Raw genomic sequence first — 14,152 nt, 5'->3', positions numbered from 1 at the left:
GAAAAATCTTTCATTCGCTATAGAAAAGAGTTTTTAATATCTAGGCGCTTATAAAAGCTTAATTACACAATGAACCAATAATTATAAATTATCAATCGTCGCAAATGTGTGGGTGACGACGGTACGCGATGTCGGTGCGTCATTAAGGAGTATTCACAGAGTCCGACAATATTCTTCATTTACGTACCGGGCGGCCGTCATTTGGCGCATTGTGACCGACACGGAGTGTTCAGCCTCACCCTTAACTGCGCTGCACGGTGCAGTGTGTCGCCGCCTTAATTGTACCCTTGTCTCGCTGTTATGGGCAACATGACGATTTACTTCAAGTTATTGTCGTACTATGTACATACGTGGTTGTCATTGCATTAATGCAGATAATTAAAAGAATAGAATTAATGATATGCTTTGTATTTTAATTGTCTAATATACTTATAATATTTTAGGCAGAGCATCTTTTATGATAGCATCCTTGATATCTAGAGTCTAGACCATCAGCTTAGATAGGAAAAAGCCGAAAGAAAATTAAAAAAAATCGAAAGAAAGAACTCTTTAATATAACTCTTTTCAGATGCTGTAGCTTCTAATTAAAATTTCAATGAAAAATTCAATACAATATAATTAACAACTAAACCAACAAATAAGAAACATAACCTAAAACCTAAGCATAAAATCAAAGTCGTTAATGTCCTGAACCAACTATGGAAAGAAAACGATATTGTTTGAGAGAGCACAGCTGTACCAGTTACCAAACGACTTTAAATAATGCAACAACATAAACATGTTTAAAACCAAACCAAAATGTTTCTTATGTACAGATAACAAAACGCCGATTTTGGTTTGGCACACATTTTATTGACAAACCAATGTGGATTACCATTTCCTTATATTTAATTTAATGTGAACATTATGTTATTACGAGAAATAAATAATATTTAAACCTAATTGAATTGCATTTGCATAACGATTGCCCAGCCCTTCAAGCCGGAAGGCATTGAATCGATCCAGCTTTTTTGTGTGTATCTTTTTTGTTTTGTAACTAAACTACATAGTTAAAGATTAAATTATTTTTAATAATGATAATAGTCAGAATTACAATCAAAATTACATTATATTTGTTACGAAACCTAATAAAAATTAGCGTAAGAAGCGATAACCTTTATTAAACTGTAACTTTCTGACAGTCTAAAAGGTGCACTGCGCTAATTAAGAACTAGAATTAGTAACACGTTCACCTGTCATACTTATAATTTACATGAAGAACTTTACCTCAATGAGATAAAGCACATATTCCAATAACTTTATTAGACTATGTTGTGTAACGGTGCATTTGCTTAGTTATAAAAAAATACCTCGATATCTGTCTAATCTGAGTCATAGATTACCACATCATTTCCATCTAGACATAGTGCTCATGATTAATAGGGCCCATTAAATTTAAACAAAGATTCATTTTCTGAGCGATTGTACTCTTTTAAAGGCAGCATCTCACTGTCGTGAAAGCACTTTTAAAATAATTGTGGAATGGGCCTTTATGTTCGCTCCAAAAAATTTTAGTTACATAATTAAACCTATTTCTTGATACCAATTCACTGGCAACACCTTAAAAAATCGATAGCTTAGTTGAATTTTTGGCGGGAACGCGAGGAGTGAAGTTGTGTGATTTGTTTTATTTTGTCTATTTAGTGTTTCTTCGGGTTTAAATGTGTAATAATGGTGGTTTATTAACTGTTTAATATCTATGAAAGTGCACAAATGTGGGAAAATTAAACAAAGCCGCTGGACGTAACTTCTCGGGATCCTCCAAAAAGTCCACTGAAAAAATCTTAGTAAATGACCACCATTTTACTGAAATTATATTTCATCCCATATCATTTCATTTAATTTCATCCCAGTTGATTAATGTCTCAAGTTAATCATCTTCATTTCATTTCACTCCATAATATAATTTGTCATAAAAATATGAATATACATTAAAATAAGACATGACTTAAAGGTCTCAGTTACCAGGTCATAACATCCCTTAAAAAAAAGAGAACTTAGTAGCCGCTATTTTGTGTAATACAATCGACGAGAAATTTTTTTTTGACTAAGATTTTTGAAAAAAAAACACACCGGTCTATAAATTTTATATCAATTTCAACAAGCGCACACAGGCTAGGGCGACCTGCATGAGCGCAACGTGATCGATCGATCTAAGCCCAATTAAGTTGATAACGATGTCCGTAGAGTTATTGAATTAAGCTGAAATTGGGCCGGCCTCTTTCTTGTACGATGACGCGGTTTGTGTAATAGCTTTCAAGACAATTGGTTCTTCTTATTAATCAAGAGTTCGTTTTTTTCAGCGGAATGGGAGTTCCCTCAGTTAAATATCGTTATAAAACAAAACTGCACTCAAAGTCGTTACATTATAATCACATTGGCTTAAATTTTGTTATCAACAATTTTCGTTTTTAAATTCATTTAAAGTGTGGGTTAGTTTTGAAGAGTTGTACAGTTACTTAGCGTTGACAAAACATCTTTATGTGTAAATTATATTTATTATGGTTTCAATACTTATTCATTGAATTCATAATAAAACAATCGAATCGACTTTATTTACCTCACGTGTTTATTTAAAAAGATGCATAAAACTCATGAATTGCAAAAATCAAAATACAGATGATATTTGTTGCATTGCATCGTGTAATAAAAATTAAACTTGCAAAATTATAATTTCCGTAATTACTGGTGGTAGGACGTCTTGCGAGTCGGCAGGGGTAGGCACCACTACCCTGCCCATTTTCTGCCGTGAGGCAGTAATGCGTTTCGGTTTGAAGGGTGGGGCAGCCACCGTACCGTTAAAAGTGAGACTTTAAAACTCATGTCTCAAAGTGGATGGCGGCATTGACGTTGTAGATGTCGATGGACTCAGGTAACCACTTAACATCAGGTGGTCCGTGACTCATCCAACTATCTAAGCCATAAAAAAAATTGCACGCATTTTTACTTAACATTCGCTAGGACCATCCATCAGCACTCCGCAGCACTCACTTTCAAGTGACATCGTCGAAATAACTCACTCTTTTATTTTACTCCACTATGCAAATGCACTCCAATTAGCGAGTCTTACGTCGCTCGGTAAGTAATATTCATTATATTAAGTTGGGATTTTTTCCGACGAACACCCGCAACCACCTTCTCGTAATTAACCATGAGCGGGACGCATCCTTCAGCGTTTGCTTATTAACGTCTAATCTTTGTTGGCGCCCGTCGATCTTAATTAATTCAATTAAAGTATTAAGGAGTAGGTGAAGGTTGCGGCCCTCTCACTGAAATTTAAAAACTTAACGTCTCCAGCGTCGTTACGACTCACCGTGTATACAAGGGGGAGGCGAATTAATCAAATAATACCGCGGAGGTGAGGGGCCGGTGCCCCCCTGCGTCCCTCTTCACCCCGCACTCGACCGCGTGCTTCAGTCGCGACCGAAACGTTGCAAGGGGAGGTGTCGTCGGTCCCCACAAAAACAACTACTTTTTCCGAAGTTGTCAAAACAGTTTTGTTTCGAAGTTTTCGTTTGAAAGTTTATTGTGATCCTCCACTAACACTGTGAAACTTGGTACCTATTAGACTATCCATGTGCGTTTTTTTTACGGTTTGAAGTTGTGTTTTTTTTGTTATTGTTAAGTTTTTTGTTTGGTGCATCGTGCCGGTTCGGAGACCGGCGGGGCACCCTTCGAAGCACCAGGCCTGGACGCACGGCTAAGAGACCCCAAAGGACAAAGCCTTTAGGTAACTATTTACATAATTTAAAACCAAAATACAATCATGGACACTTCCAACTCCGGACTGCAAAGTAATATAATTTTTTGTAAGGAATAAGTAGAATTTAGACTTTTTGGCTTAGTTTTACCACGTCGTACGTATAAATGAAAGTTTGAAACTTTCCTTTTTATAATCCTGACAGCTTAAGAACACGGATGCTACTATAATTGTCAGAAAAGAACACGTGACAATAGAAGAAGAGCACGTTGCTCATGCTTTCGGTATATTGAAGATGTTAGTACCTATAGAGCTTCAACAAAAATCAAATATAAAATTAAGGAAATGAAAGCAAGGAAACATGGATACAGGAGCGGAAACTGAACAACTTCGTGAATACCCAGCTCTTACATACACATAATGTATGAAGAAATTGAGAAAATCTTGGGAACCTCAAAAATGTTTACAATTGGCTTTTATCCAAGTATGCAGACAGTCACGTAATATAATGAGTGCAAAGATACAATCATTAAATTAGAATAATAAAATTAGGAAATTTCTGAGAATAGAGACATTAAACCGCTATTATAATGATTAAAACAAAATAATTTCACGAATCGGACATCAATTCTTTTACCAACACGTGAAACTCAATTAGGTAAGAGATAATTAAACCATCAACGATTTATTTACTTTAAATATAAATTTTGTTTAAAATAAACCTAATTTTAATTAAAGCTTTAACGAAATACAAATAGACAGGAGAGGCGCAGAACCCTTGCGTACGAGCGATGGCGGTACCACGTCATTGTTATGGCTCTGCCTGAATAAATGTTATTAAAAACTTTCGCAGACTCACAGAAATGATGTCCTAGATGCTTTCGCCATTCTTATTCGATTGGCGTGCTCAACATTAAAACTTTAATAAACTACAAAAAGCACGTGGATGATGTAATTACTCTCGTGATTTTAATTTAGATCAAGGGAACCAACATCCACGTGTTAAATTACTGTGACGAATTAAAAAGATAACTGAACGAAGATGATTCCTGCCCTTGAGAACTTATGATGTTATCAAATTATTTCATCAAATCATTCGTAATAAGACGGGTTGAAATTAATTTAAAACATGTCTAAGCAATATTATACGGACCACTTCATTTCATCGTCGGTTTAATTAAAAACGAGTGCCCGCACCCCTCCCTACTTTTCGGGTTGGAGTACCCCCTTCCCCCGCGTGGGCGTCTCGCTCCGCTTATATTTAGATAATTGTACAATCATCTAAATTAATGAGTCCTCTCGTCCGGTCCTGGCCTTCATTGTATTGTGTTATGAAGGCCAGACACCGGAAACACGGTGACAATTTTTAATTTCAAAATTCATCATTCATCTCGGTCTTGGGTCGTCGTACGCCGGGTTTCATTTAAACATTTCCTTAATAATTAAATCAAAAGACGCAGCAAAAATGTGTAGACGAACTAATCGAAAAGCTTTTTAATTTTCAACGGTTGCGGTGTCGATTAAAGTATTAAAACTGGTTTCCTGGTTCAATAAAGAAGACTGCAAATCTCTGTGGGTGTTCATAACTCCCGGCTGACGACAGTGATAGAGCTCAATGCAATTAAAAGTTTCTCTACGTGCGTGGACGAGGAGCTGCGCGAATCTACCTTAATTTATGCTAGCGATAATCCCGAGTTATGAAAGCCAATTAATTACTTATTTTGAGTAAGATTTCCATTTAGATTAAAGCGCGACTTTAGTAAAAGACCTTGAACAACTTCCACTGTAAATTTAAATGGATTTTTAACGTTATGAAAATACGTTTAAATATATATACTCACATTTAGTGTAATGAATAATATATGTAAATAAAAGCAAATGTTTTGTACAAAAAAAAAAACATTGAAAATTATACTTCATATCGTGTTACTAATTCAATTACAGATCTGTCCAGCGCATAGTGCGCTCAACAAATGAAATCTGTTGAGTAACAGAAGGATGGAGGCAGTGGGCAGCTCCCCGGAAGCCCTGGGGCGATCAGTCTAATGAACCCGTACCACCCTCGGTCTGATTTATTAACGAATTAAATGCATTCCCCTGCACCCTCATTCGGTTTTACCAAACATACTGTTACGTTACTTAAAAGAAAATTCATTTTTTAAGTGTCCTAAAATAATTTTCAAGCTTTTTAGTACATCACGTTAGTTTAGTTTAGTTAATTAGTTTAGTACATAGTATAGTATATAATGGTATAGTGTTACATACTTTAGTAACAAAGACAGATAATGCAGAATGTTGAAGCAAAACGTTTAATTTGCTCGTTATAAACAGTACAGCTAATTATCAATTAAAGTTAAAACTATACAACTCTTTCCACTTCGCTGACTGCTGATGTACTCATTAGTAACTCACATTAAGGTAAGCAGACCACTCGCTTACTATGCAAATAAAGTGAGTGTGTATAACCGGTTAGAACTACAACATTTTGAACAGTTTTAACTTTACAGAGTTTTATAAATTCAATTATTTTTAGTACACAATCATACCAAAAGCATATAGCTAGAAGATTATTTGTTAAGAATCATATTATTCCTCGACGAGTGCGACAGGTGTACGTTCCCATGGATCCTTTAGAAGAGAGAAATCTTTTAGACTAGACGATATTCAAACGCCACAAATAAGTTTAATACATGCAACAAGGGTATTCTTCTACCTTTAAACGAACAATTCTTGTATATAAATACAGTCAAAATCTGTTATAACGACATCGAAGGGACTGCTCATATTCAGTCGTAAAAACCGATAGTCGTAACAACCGGTGATGTTTAATGTGTATCGTGCAAGTACAAACAAATCGATAGGGAATTATTGGAAAAATATATTTACATAATACGCGATTTTTCTTCAATATTAATTTGTTTTCTTTTTCTGTGCGACATTTTGAAAGTTTCACGAATAGCTCCACAAAGTTTTGGTGCGTCTTGTGTATAGATAAGTAATAAACTAGCTGAAGAGATATGAAGAAGCGGGCTTTGACTCTACCGCATGCACGTGTTTTGTTTCTAAGAATTAGAAAAGACCCTAGACTAAACTAAATCCTATTGTTTTCTTTCCTGATTTTAATAGCCATTGAAGACAAATGTAGATACCTATTCAAATTGTTTACAATACAGCTTAGCCGGTCGTTCTAACAGATTTAATTCTCCGAAATATTAGTTAAATGTGGTCGTTTTATGAGGTATGTCGTTATTACCAATGTCGTAGAAAGCAATATTTTTAATAAGGCGGTCATATGGCATTCAGCCGGGACCTTTGTTCTAGGTTATTATAACCGGCATGTTGTTCTAAACGATGTCGCAGTAAACGGTTTTGACTGTATATATATAATCTGAATCTCGGAAACGGCTCCAACGATTTTCATAAAATTTAGTATACAGGGCATTTCGGGGGCGATAAATCGATCTAGCTACGATTTCTTTTTAAGAAAATGTTGTATTATTCGTGTTTTTTATAATCAAATTTATCGATATTCAACTTTATGACTCTTCCCGACATCTATTGGCGAATAATAATACTATTTTTCTTAATTGAGGGCAACTAACCGCTTTAGAGACACAACAAGATGGCGTTATAAAAAAAAAACGCGCAAAGCTCGGTCATCTTCTAGCATGAATAAAATCTCAATTTCAGCGACGAAAGTTTTTGCCTTGAATTTAGAATCTGAATATAGTATAACGCTTTATGTGATGTTCGTCGTGTATTGAATTTTGTTGAACTCGAGCCGTATTATTGTTGCATTCATTATTCAGGAAACAGACCGGCTAGGGACCCACCCGCCTCTAAATTATTAAACACGCGTTATAAACACGGCACCGCGGTCCTCTTCAAATTCTCGTACAGCGTCTTGATGACTGAATCATAGCTTCCCCAAAACCGGCTAAAGTTCGACAGCTCTTCTTATATTAGGCCTAGTCGGATATCGGTGCATAGTTTCGCATTTTTTTAACAATGAGATGGAGTGTTTAATTCTTGGAGTGGAATTCTCATTGCAGGCCCGCGGTGGGACACCTGCTTTTATATCGCGCAGCCCTCTAGCCGTGCCTTGAGTCCACATTGACGAAACCGGTTTCGATTACTGGTTATAGCCGCCTTATCCGTTTGGCGGAAACGAACCTCTATATTCTGCATACAATTATTTACGTGAAATTATTATACTTGCGTACAAAAAAAATGTATCGTACTTAACTTAATCACCCATTGTTGAACCATCGGTATGAATTAATATGTTTTTTTTTTAAATAAAATTGGAGAATGTTGTGATAGTGTCATCAAAACACTGTGAAACACCTAATTCGCACTTACGAAACACCCTTAGCAAACGATAGGTACGACTTTCTTATTAAAAACATATTGATAAATGTGCAGAACTGTAAAATATTTTAACGAATTTTTTTTTTTTTTTTTTTTTTCTATTCTTAACCTTACACGATGATTGTTATAACGTTACAACGTGACTCGTAATAAAACTTGTACATAATCAAATGCAGACTTAACATTTCTTTGAAACTAGTTTGATACCCACTCGAGTCGTTATTAGAAATTTCTAACGATATTTACACAGCGATTACCGATGTTGCCCACGTTCTAGGAAGAAGCTATTCTCCCATACAAAAATAAACAAAGTCAACCGCAGTTTATTTGGATTGTTGGTAAGAGGGTCTCCGGACGAGGATAATAATGGTGTTTAAAGAACTTTGAAACAATCAGGTACGCTTTATTATCTGTGTCAGTACATCTAAACACACATTAGGGTCATGATATAGTTTTTTAATAAGATAATAGCTTAGCGCTTTGCCTAAGTCCTTAGACACAACTAAATCAGTGACCTTGCCCACTTCAAAACATTGAAGACAAACAAGGTATCAATTACATTAGTAGATTGGATATGTTATATTTTAAACATCTATCTACTGGTATTGTGAGCCCGCACGGGTGGTAGTTACCATCCTACTACCACTTCCGCTGCGAAGCAAATATGCGTTTGAGTTCAACGTTCGAGATTGGTATTATTACTGGTGGTAGGACCTCTTGTGAGTCCGCGCGGGTAGGTACCACCGCCATGCCTATTTCTGCCGTGAAGCAGTAATGCGTTTCGGTTTGAAGCGTGGGGCAGCCGTTGTAACTATACTGAGACCTTAGAACTTATATCTCAAGGTGGGTGGCGCATTTACGTGGTAGATGTCCATGGGCTCCAGTAGCCACTTAACACCAGGTGGGCTGTGAGCTCGTCCACCCATCTAAGCAATAAAAAAAAAGCACTGTGAGCTCTTTCATCCATCTAGTACAATTATAAATAAAAAATATTACTAGAATTATCTCATATATTCTCCGGTATCCTACAAATGCTAATAATGGTCTTAAGTAATTATCAAATTTCTGAAGAAAATCTGCAGTTTTAGACCGTTATTTACAGAGCTTTTTCTGTCCACATAATAAAGCTTCAGCTCGATTAAAATAACACTTATAACGCAATACAGCAGTTATTTTCCGTTTTATTGAGCATCAACTTAAATCGCCATCCATTAAAAGACAAAATTTAAACGGTCATACAAAATGAAGTCCCTGCACATTCTTTCGTAACACGTTTTATTTTAATTACTTCAAAAAGATCCACGATGCACAGTCAATTATTCATCCCGTTATCTTAATGACAGTTTTGGATGTCAATGATTGTAAGGTTGTGCGTTTGTGGAACAGGGACGGATACATTGATTCTTATGTGTATAGAAAGAGAACGGAGATGTCCTTAATTTCTCTCCGCGTGCGGCCACTCAAGTTGTGCCAGTCATCATATTTGATTGTAGAAGGAATTTGCTGTTGTAATTGCTTCTAATTATTGTTTTGAGGGTCAGATTTTTCTTATTTTATTTTACGATCGATTATCATCGAAATATCTGTATATAATTATAAATTTTTTTAGAATTATATTTGTTTATTTCGCTGCTATCGAGAGAGGAGTTTAGGATGAGTTCGATATATCGGAGCATAAGAGAAACTCGGCCAAAAGTGTTCACCCTGTCATCAGCGACATCAAAACAATAGAAGGAAAACTAAAAAATGATTGTAATTATATAATTAATTAGTCCGGGAAATAGTATCACATAAGTGGGTCCTGGAAGAAAAAAATCGTGGTGCTTAGGAAGAAGCATCCGTCCATAAATACCAGTCAATTATAACACACACTCTAGTATAATATATCGTGCCACCTTTTTTTCCCCTACCTAATCGTCGGTAGCCTAAGGGGCTATTCCAAGTTCACGCGGACCGGTAGGTGAGCTCACGGGCTCAACCTAAGAGATTTGCTAACACTAGCCCTAGCAAGAGCAGTGCTTTGCTGAATTTACTACCGAATCGGAATCGCGACCCACTGAGAAGACCCGGCGAGAAACTCAGTGGATTGTCTCTATGGGCTAGTTTTCACGTCAAACTCTTCGTCTCATGCTACCATTATTAAAAGAGCCTAAGTTACTATTCTTGCGTAATATTCAAAATGTAAAATTACAAACAGTCAATAACATTCTCAGTTCGATAATTAACCCAAGTTTTTAAACAGACTACGTAAAAATTTTCCGACGCTTTCAATATTAATTAAATCAAATAATAAAGTTTCAAATTATTTAACCGAATCCAACACAAGTCCATTTCTAACAGCGAAAGCGGGTTAGCGATAAAACACTGCGATTACCCACACAACGAGTAAATATTAATAGCTATCCTTAGCCAGTAACAGCGATAGCTTAGTTGAGACGGCGTCCATATTTCACCGGTTGCCAAGGAAACGACGAGCCAAACAACCGCCGGCCTTCGGTACCGACCGAAACGGAAAGGAATGTGTCAAAATGCATTAGCATTTCTGCATTAATTGTATGTATCGGTGTTGTATACAAACAATAAGCTGATGTGTAATGGTTCATACATAAATCATATATTTTTTTATATTTGAGTTTTTTTTGTATGCCACGTAGGCTCACAAGACGTCCGAGAGTATTTCTTCGTCTCCATCGCTCCCTCATTGCTGAGGATCGTGACTCCGTTTCAGCTTGTCGACTGCCAGTCTCCATCGGACCCGGTCAGTTGCCTGGTGTAGTGCAGCGCTAAGTGGTCCGCTGGTTTGCTCGGAGATCTGGTCGGACCAACGTTTGGGGCTCCGGCCTCTAGGACGCTTTCCTTCTACTTTTCCAGTGACCATCAGACGTTCCAAGTTGTCTACACCTCTGCGGGCAACGTGGCCAAAGTAGCGCATTATGCGTTGCAGACAGGTGCTAGACAGGCGTTGTGGGACGTCTTGTGAACCTACCTACCTACTACTACTACTACCTACGTAGGCTCACAAGACGTCCCAGAGTATAGTTATGTTTAAATTAAAATTAAATAGAAACTGTAACGCTTTACGAAAATTTGGAGTTTTGACAGCTAAAACATTTTAAAACTGGAATGTTATGCAACTGCTTAACCTTTTAACTTGATAAAAAAACATATAAAGTCCACTCCAGTCCTTTTCAGTTCCGACCAATCAGTGAAAGGAACACATATCGCTCTACTAATATATTCTACGTCACGAGTAGTAAGTGTTAATTAATTTAATGCATTATTGATGTTTAGCATCTTAAAAAATATTACCATAACTGACAAATAGGAACATGTAATACTTATTGGTATATGATACATTGATCGACTTATTCCGTATTAGATATGAATCTTGAGCGTGATAAGAAAATGTGTCGAGACCCAAGCGGGGTTGCTCAGAAGCCCTTATCAATACAATATTTCAATACATCAACCTTATCATTTCATCAACGTTAACTAATCAATGTTTCCTAAAAATTCAGCTTCGTAGATCACGATAGATTTTGTGAATATCTAATAACCAATTTTCATGATTTAAATTTTATGAAAAGAAAATTAGAAAATTAAAATACTTCGCTTAACAACTTCAAGCAAACGCATACACCGAGCTACTTGCAGGACAAACAAAATTATCAATTTCAAAATTTGTACAACAATTTGTTGCTTCATTATCGGAGCGTCTGTAACGCCAACAGCAACTTAGTAGATAACAATCGGCTGTAGACATGAAATTAATTAAAACAAGTTTGTTCGCGGATCCTATGCAGGGCGAACAAAGCCTGCAAATTGCTGAGTCACTGGGTAATTACTCTTCGGCAGACGACACTACCAAACCTAACGTTGGCTTTGTCTTGTTACCACAAGCTTACCTATGTAGACTTAAAAGAAAAAAATATAATCTGAAAATCTACGTAATTAAAATTTTATATATAAAAAGCAAAAGAATATGTCCTAACATAAAACTAAAAACGGAAACAACACGAATTTTAAACTTGAGAACTTTGTGGTTTTTTTTCTGAAGATGCTAATATAAGAACCACAACACAAGATTTGATAACAAAGAACTACGGGAAGGGGTGCAAAACTGTCTTTTTAAAACGCAAATTTTCTTTGCCTCGCTCCCCGATGAATACTGCGGCGATCGCGCCTTGTCATCGGGAATTTTAATTATATTCAGTGATTAATTATGTGTAACGAGTAAAGACGAGGATAGCTGATTGATGACTCGTCTGAAACTCCTCAATTTTGCGCCGCTTCTTCCCGTTGTATTGTCTTACATTAATTGTTTCTTTAAACTGAATATTATTTGGCTTTATTGTGTAAGCTGCATAGTGGGCGTTGTAATTTGATTTGTTCATTACAATGCGTCACTGTTATTATTAATTTTATAACCCGAAGACAATGGGTATTTACGTTTCGCTGTTCGGCTGATTCATACTTACCTAATACAAATTGATGCTTGATGACACCGAACTTACGTATTTTCTCCGCGTGATTAATGGAATTAGAGACGGGCGATTAATTTAAATTTTAACCTAGTTACGATCAAGTCTATTTTGTTATGTTCCGTCTGCGTTGTGATAAATGTCACGACGAATACAAGACGTAATGTCCCTTGTGAATGGAAAGGAATTCCCAATAATATCAGTCACGGGCAATATAAATCTCTCTGTTGTTGTTTGAAAATAGTGCAGGTAAAGCACATTCAAATGAGGGCATGTCTTATCTCCGTCTCAACACAATGAGCCATCTGTTACTGTGCCGATGAATGACGAAATCCGTGACCCGTTGACAAACCTTAGCAGCTTTTTAATACAAATTTATACCTTAATCGTGATATAAATTAGGAATCTACTACAAAATCTTTAATTTCATCTCCTACCGTCGCCGAATCATTACTGCAAGATCATGTTGATGAATGCAGTGTTAACTTTAAGTTCACAAATATTGCTATAAAGGACATAATTGATAATTTCAAGACCATTAATATTAAAAAAACTGGTGATTTATGGGGAATATCAATTAAGGTTATAAAATCCATTATTGATATAATCGCACCTTACCTTGCTACAATATTTAATGACTGTATTTATAGTGGTGTGTTTCCTGATCTAATGAAATATAGTAAAATAATACCTCTGTTTAAATCTGGTAGTACTTTTGACCCCACTAACTTTAGACCCATTTCAGTACTACCTACATTGAGTAAAATTTTTGAAAAAATTATTTTGGAACAGCTTTTGAACCATTTCTATTCCAATAACCTGCTTCATAACAAACAATATGGATTCACTAGAGGTCGTTCGACTATTGATGCAGGTGTAGATCTTATTAAAAATATTTTTCAGGCTTGGGAGGAATCGCATAATGCCCTTGGGGTATTCTGCGATTTATCTAAAGCTTTTGATTGTGTTGAGCATAATACATTGTTGAGGAAATTACACCATTATGGTATTAGGGGCGTTTCATTAGAACTTATTAAATCTTATTTATCCGGAAGAATCCAAAAGGTAGACGTTAAAGGAAAGAGATCTTCCGGTGTCTTACTTAATATGGGTGTTCCTCAGGGTTCCATATTGGGTCCCTTCTTATTTCTTGTGTATATCAATGATTTACCAAAGTTTATTGAAACCCGTCACGAGGTCGTATTATTCGCTGATGATACATCCTTATTGTTTAAAATTAAACGACAATTGGAAGATTATGACGATGTGAATGATGCTATCTCGCGCGTGGTACATTGGTTTAGTGTTAATAATCTGTTATTAAATAACAAAAAAACAAAATGTATAAAATTTACCACACCCAATGTTAGACAAGTAGACACTAATATCATTGTAAGTGGAGAGACACTGGAGCTTGTTGATTCGACAGTTTTTCTTGGTATAACAGTTGATTCCAGGCTGCAGTGGGGTCCTCACATATGCAAGTTAGCGAATAGACTTAGTTCTGCAGCGTTTGCGGTAAAAAAAATACGAACGTATACTGATGAAGATACGGCACGTC

The 14,152-nt window shown here is 36.1% G+C and overlaps 1 protein-coding gene across 2 annotated transcripts in view; it reads left to right on the top strand.

Moving 5' to 3' along the window:
• LOC101743645 (LIM domain transcription factor LMO4) overlaps window positions 1–14,152 on the top strand; it is a 175,547-nt gene that overhangs the window by 62,958 nt on the left and 98,437 nt on the right. Inside the window, exon 1 of one of the 2 annotated variants that reach the window (XM_004929162.5) lies at window positions 3,443–3,769. The exons of the other annotated variant lie outside the window; for it this stretch is intronic. The gene's annotated coding sequence lies outside the window, so the exon portion shown is untranslated. Of the gene's footprint in view, window positions 1–3,442; window positions 3,770–14,152 lie in introns of those variants that run through there. 2 annotated transcript variants of the gene reach the window in all.

The sequence above is a fragment of the Bombyx mori genome, chromosome 4 (genome assembly GCF_030269925.1).
Source record: "Bombyx mori chromosome 4, ASM3026992v2".
In the NCBI taxonomy this organism is placed as follows: domain Eukaryota; kingdom Metazoa; phylum Arthropoda; class Insecta; order Lepidoptera; family Bombycidae; genus Bombyx; species Bombyx mori.
The sequence above is the reverse complement of the archived record's forward strand: the minus strand, read 5'-3'. Positions and strand labels throughout refer to the sequence as shown.